Source organism: Diadema setosum, chromosome 20 (assembly GCF_964275005.1).
Source record: "Diadema setosum chromosome 20, eeDiaSeto1, whole genome shotgun sequence".
In the NCBI taxonomy this organism is placed as follows: Eukaryota; Metazoa; Echinodermata; class Echinoidea; order Diadematoida; family Diadematidae; genus Diadema; species Diadema setosum.
Window position 1 is genome coordinate 22,237,632 of NC_092704.1, and position 7,051 is coordinate 22,244,682.

Genomic DNA, 7,051 nt, shown 5'->3' on the forward strand with positions numbered 1-7,051 from the left:
CATAGAGTGGTTTCTGAATATCTCGCAAAACGTTAAAAGCTAAATCCTCACCTCGACCAGAACTGTACACACCCTCTAAACCTGATATGGTATAAGGCGCCTCCACCGCCTACCCCTGTGGTATGAGGTGCCGCCACCATCTATCCCTGTGGTATCAGATGCTTCCACTATCTACCCCTGTGGTATAAAATGCCCCCACCGTCTATACCCCTGTGGAATCAGTTGCCACCACTATCTACCCCTTTGGTGATGTAACCATCATAACCAAAATGGGTGCTGTTCGTTATTCTGAAGGTTCGATATTCCGAAGGTTCGTTAATCCGAAGGTTCGTTAATCCGAAACACGCAAATTCCCTATACCTAGGGGTTCGTTAATCCGAAAATGAAAAAGGGTTCGTTAATCCGAACATTTGTGGCGTTATTCCGAAGGTTCGTTATTCCGAAGATTTGTTCATCCGAAAATGAAATTCGGAAAAACGAACCTTTGGAATAAGGAATCTTCGGACTTAAGAGCCTTCGGAATAACGAACCTTCGGAATAACGAGCTGTAACCCTATAAAATACCAGTGTGGCATTATTGGACAGACAGTACGACCGTATCCCTATCTCAAACACTAAGCATCTGGAATAAGCTGACATAACACATCTGTGTCCCACGACATCTCTTGAAATCTTCATGAGATACATGAGGATCTCTTAATCTAACTGAGTCTCTCATCACTTCTCGTTGTAAAGATCTGTGAAGCATTTCTTTTTTCATTTGCATAAATAAATGTACCGGGTAATCATCATCTTTACAAGCCTTTAAGTAACAAACCTCTAGTCGGACACCTGATGTAAAGAATGCAGTGCACTCTGAGAGTGGTACAGTGGTGCAGTGCGGTAATAATGAATTTTTCTCATCTTCAATACAGATTCCAGGTAATGTGATGTACTTCCACGTTCTCCAACCACATCATAGCTGTCAATACGATAGAATCAAATTAAGAACTCTACTCTATCGTTCCTATTACTTTCATGGTTAATACTCTCATTATTGTTGTCACTGCTATTTGCATTCGTTTTCTCTCCATCAGCTTTGTTGGTTTTTTTTTTCAAGTCTTTACAAGCATACTGCTCACTTTTCAGTGCAGATGTGAAGAGAATTTTTCGTAACAGTTCCACAGGGGGCGCTATTGCAACGACACACGTCCTGCACGTCTACTGTCTTCATTATGAATACATGTACAACTGGTAATCGGGCGGGGTTCCATGTCAAAGACATTGCACCTGTGATTATAATGACAACAAATACTTCATCAAAAGTGAAATAACATCATCTCCGTCTCTGAGCAACAGCTTACGAAACATTTCAACGCAACACTGCGTCTCATTCTTTCGTATCATAATCATAATGTTGGAGTCAGTTGGAGTTCAAGACGACATAGGCCTTCACAAGTCTAGTGTACACAAAGAAACGAAACTGTTCATCAGTGAATGCATTACAGTTTTACAGTGCCAGAATCTACCAGATTGTGAGCACTAGTTTTATGCAACCGGCGCAGTAATATAATTACTATGCAAGGTGAAAACTGTTAACAATACCACCGCCCTTTTAATTGGTGTGATAACGCCATGCTGCTGCAACTGAATCAGAACCTTAAACGTTGCCCAAACAAAACCACTAGATCTATTTCCAAAATGATAACAGTAGTATATTCCGTTTGGCAAGTTCAACAGTGTTCAAGATAGAGGGATATAAGTACAATTAAGACTTCAGGAAGAGGTTGTTTTAGCTTTCGAAATTCTTCTCCTCTTTTAACTCTCCACCCAAGGGTGACGGCATGATAATGATTAATTTGAGAATGAGATGCTCTACTGGATTCTTTTTCGAAACTGTCCCTGATTATGCTGCTTTTTGTGGGAAGAAATAATCAGCATTTTTATGCGGGTTTCGATTCAAATTTCAGAGAAAAGAGTAAATTCAAAACTGAACTCTGTCATCATGAAAACAATTCAAAGTAAGTCATGTTTTTTAAGTTGGAAACGTCAACCTGTGTGTTTACATACAACTTTAGGTTAGATAATTGGTTTTCGTGGAGGGTGCCGTGGGAGGGTGTACGTAAAATTCAGATGAACTTCATAACTGCACGGTGAAATACAGAAGCTTAATTCACAATTTCCTTATCAATATACGTTAATCTATTTTGCAGTTCCAATTTATTATCCAACATGGATTAACTTAATCTAATGAAGTTAAGTGAACGTGAGAAAGTTGTGCATATTTAACTCAGCACCCGTACCGTTATAATTTCTAATTGTCCATGCTCACTTAGTTTTACATTAGGGTTTATTTATAGCGATCATTAAGCGCGCTCCAGCAATTTGCAATTAAATGATCATGCGACACGGAGTACACCTTTCATCTAACTCACGGGTAAGTGGATATTTAAGCTCTTTTTGTTCACATGCGTGGGGGTGCGGTAGGAAAATTAAGGCGATAATTCAGAATGCACTTCTTTTGTCATGATAAATAAAGGTTATCATGTTGCTCGATTGCCATTGCTTTTTTTGCCCTTTGCTTCCAGCCCCTCTCGTGACATTATTTTTTTTTCTAATTTCTGTTCGTCTTGCTCTACCTCCTCTCTCTGTCCCTCTCTCTCTCTCTCTCTCTTTTTCTCTGTGTGTGTTTGTGTGTGTGTGTGTGTCTCTGTCTCTCTCACAATCTCTCAGTTCTACTTATATCTCTATAAAACGAATACGTCTAAAAAAAACACTCCTCCAGCCATCCAGCTATCGCTATTAAAATCAATCCTGTCAATCATACACCTACCAATTTATCTATACCTACTTATTAATTTATCTATTCATATATCTGTCTATCAATTCATCTATCTATAGCGATCTATCTATCTATCTATCTATCTATCTATCTGTCTGTCTATCTATCTCCATCCATCCATCTCTCTATCTACTTACCTGTCTATCGAATCATCTATCTAACTACCTATCTGTCTATCTGTCGTGTCTGTCTGTCACATAATCTAACTAAAGCAACTTTGTTGTTATCTATTCATACATCTTTTACATAATTTACCGCTCTATCCATAAATCAATAATAATCAAGACATTTCTTCCTTTCAAGTACATAAACACACCTTCAGATGGCACAATTGCTTTATGAATAACTACTACTGTACTTCGCTGGATACTGTTCAAGTGATGCGCTGCTCAAAACGCTTTGCCACGGACGTATACGTGACACCTTTCATCAAAATGCTAATACAATCCGTGGCACTGCACAACATTTCGTGGTATATGTCTCATCGTGATGATGGTTATTCTCTGAAGTGTAAACAAATTAACTCTCTCGTTACCACCCTGTCAAAATAACACTGACTTTAGGTACTATAGTATATATTTGAGACAGTTGACAGCTAAAGGAAAATGAAGCATTTAATATACATAATAGATTGAGCAAATGCAGCAAATTAGTACAACACATCAGTGAAGTTTGAGGAAAATTGGACGTTCTGTTCAAAAGTTATGATTTGTTAGAATTTCGATGCCGCCATTGCTGGAAAACAAGATTACAACTGTAACAGTTCATGACATCTTTGCAGAGAATTGATATAACGAAAAATAGAGGGAATTCCATAAAATGTCATCTTTATGAAAAGTGCACATTTCCTCATCTTGATACTGACAAATGTTAAAGGTAATTATTACAATTCTCCCTGTTTTCTGAAAGAGATAGCATTTTTGTTTTGTTTCATTCTGCTAAAAGAATGAAAGTAACATTATATTGAATTCTCTTTATAAATTCTCATCCAGCAATGGTGATACAGAAACTGGGAAAATATCGTAACTTTTGAATGTATTGTCTAATTTTTCTCAAACTTCCAAGACGTGTTATGCTGGTAATTATTGCTGCATTAAATTTATTTCATATCCACGTGCGTATTTTGGGGAAATTTTCCCTTAAATAGTTGGGTTAACATCTTCCATGGCTCTTTGGTTCTGCATGCATGGTAAAGGACGTCAGTTATCAAGTAATCGAGTTATCAAGGGCGTTATCAATTTTGACATACCGAGTAATATCAGCAGTTAGCCATTGGCAGCTGAGTAGCGATGCAGAGGATTGATCAAAGAAGGGTAAAGGCGTGCTGCTCTGCTGAGCGAACATTCATCATAAAGATGGCGCTATTCATTTTTTAATCTGGCATTGAAAGAGTGATCTTGTTCTGCCTCATTGGCAGCACTAAGGTACACGTCTGCTTATACTACTAGCTGTCTTTTCGTTTTAATATTGTTCCCTGTTTATTCTCTTACACGTTCGCTCGCTTATCATTTTCGAACTGTTTGAAATCAAACTCATTCTCATAACGATTTGTGAAAACAGTATCGAATATCCGAATGAACGTCGAGGGAAAGCAGTCATCACTCCAAGACCAGTCCTCTCTCTCTCTCTTTCTTTAAATTTTACTGTTTATTATTTTGCACGATGCATTTTGGTGCATGTTGTGCATTTCGCGTCATCACAAAGTATTGTTTATTTGTTTCGCGTTTTTTAAATATTTTTTTTTTCAGAAATATGAAAATGAACTATGTTGAAAACTGAAAATCATTCCAGTATAGATATTCATTACAATTTTGATTGTCTACTTAATCCCCTGGTATCAATTGTGCGTCCTCATCTACAAGAAATTATTCCATTTGAAAACGTCTTTTAATGGAATCCATTAATACAATTATAGGCACGTTCTGCTGGAGCATTCCTTGAATAAGTTTGTATTGTTCGACCTGTTTTGAAAGTAGACCAAATGTAAACAAAAACTAAACGATAACAAATGGAGTGAGTTTGAGATTTGACTCCGTCAAATTTCTCCCAATGCGATACTATATTTAACTTCGTTAATGACTGTAACCAGCCCGTGTGCATGTATAGAGACTTAAGGGAATGGAACCTGAAAAGAAAGTCATATGGATTGAGTAAATGCGATAATACCAGCAGGACACATCAGCGAAGTTTGAGGAAAATTGGACATTCCGTTCAAAAGCGATGAATTTTAAGGTGTTGGAGGTGTCGCCATCGCTGGATGACCAGACGGCACATTCAGTTCGGGACGTCACACATGGACAGCGATATAAAGGAAATAATGAAGATAATTTCACAAATTCTTTTTTTTTTTTTTTTAATGAAGAATAAACATTCCCTCGTCTTGGATACTGACATAATGAAATACAAGTCAAGAATAGTATAATTCCTCTTGTTTCCTAAATCCATTGCTTTTTCATTATATGCTAGAAAAGAATCAGATTATATTTCCTTTATATCGTTGACCATGTGTGACGTCGCGAAATGTTGTAGTCTTCTCATCCAGCAATGGCCGTAGCGGAACTATAAAGACTCATAACTTTTGAGCGGATTGTTCGGTTTTCTTCAAATCTCATCGATGTGTTCTACCCGTATTAATGTTGTTGCATTCACTCAGCCCACGTGTGCATTTGGATTCATTTTCATTTCAAAATTTCACTCTCAAATACTTGAGGTGATGGTATTGACAGGGGTGCTAAGAGTTGGTTTGATGCGAATATATTCAAAGTTTGATATTCCGGATATTTCTATCCGCAGTATACAACCAAAAGCTTTCATGTAATCATTGTAAATCTCTTTGAGATATACTGTCGTGGACAGTCCGTACCACGTTATTCCTTTGGGAATCTACGGTCGATACACATAACTATGACGTTTTACCCATCTACAATGAGGCAAGAAAGTATATTTTAATCAATAATTAAAAAAAAAATACGAAAATTCGACTGACATCTTCACTGGTAGCATCGACATAATCGAATGAAAATACCACTCAGTAATGTGATCGTCACTGACACTTGAAAGGGATGGTACAGTATTGGTGGAGATGAGAACTGGGCTTTCAACTTTTTGCGAGATATCAAGAAAACACTTATGAAATAGTACAGAGAATACCATTTTAGAGGAATTCAAAGTTTATTTGATGAAAATCGGGTTTGGAATGATTGAAACATGGAAAAACAAAGTAAAACAAAGCGATCGTAATAAAAGGAGGGTCCCATACTTTATTAGAATCGCTCTGTTTTGGATATCTCAGCCATTTCAAAACCAATTTCCATCATATAAACTTTGGATTCCTCATGGAATTACATGCTCTTTCATATTTCATAAGAGGTTTCTCATTATCTCACCAAAAAAAATTTAAGAAACCTGAAATTAGGTCTCAACCAAAACTATACGATCCCTTTAACTGGTCTCGAAGGTCTTGCATTGGTCTTTGCGTGTCTTTTGGTGCTTCTTATAGTAAGAGTGAATCTGGCCTACTTTACTACCGTAATGCGACGATATTTTCCTTCCTTCATTTTTTTTTTAAAATATCAGAACAATGTGAAGTGAAAATGTTTTTGTTAAGGCTACAATGATAGGCTTCTATTAAAAAAAAAAATCTTTCCGTCAATGCCAAACCTAAAACAAATTGGAAACAGCACTGTGATTTTAACATCTTTACATGGGCGAAACTGGATTGTATCTTGTACATAACTACTATTTAGGCGACATTTTTTTTAAGAAGGCGGCACTGCGACAGCACTCCGGAATTCCAATGTTCAACGAATCATGTGGCGGTACGCTTACTTATAGGTTTCTGAGTGATTTGTACAGTTAAAGCCTGCCGGTTTTTTTTTTTTTTTTTTTTTTTCTCGCCCTACCCCACCGACTTCTTCCTTCTCCTGCCCGCCGGAGCGTTCACTGTAAGCAACTCGGCCTTTTGTCAGTATAGCCCAAGAACTACGTCTCAACACGCATCGTCACTAATCCCTTTCTACTGACTTTATAAGCGAGGGTCGTACTCACCACTTTCTTTGAAAGCCAGTCTTACGTCGTGGATGAGCGTCAAAGACAAGTGATGAGTCTGACCTGATTTTGTCCCGTCAAAGAAAAGTCACGGATGTGGGGTATGAAGGATGAAGTTGTCTTTTTTGCTTTGCTATACGGGCCCGTTGTGCTTTGTTCATCCAGGCCTGGTACAGTGATTCA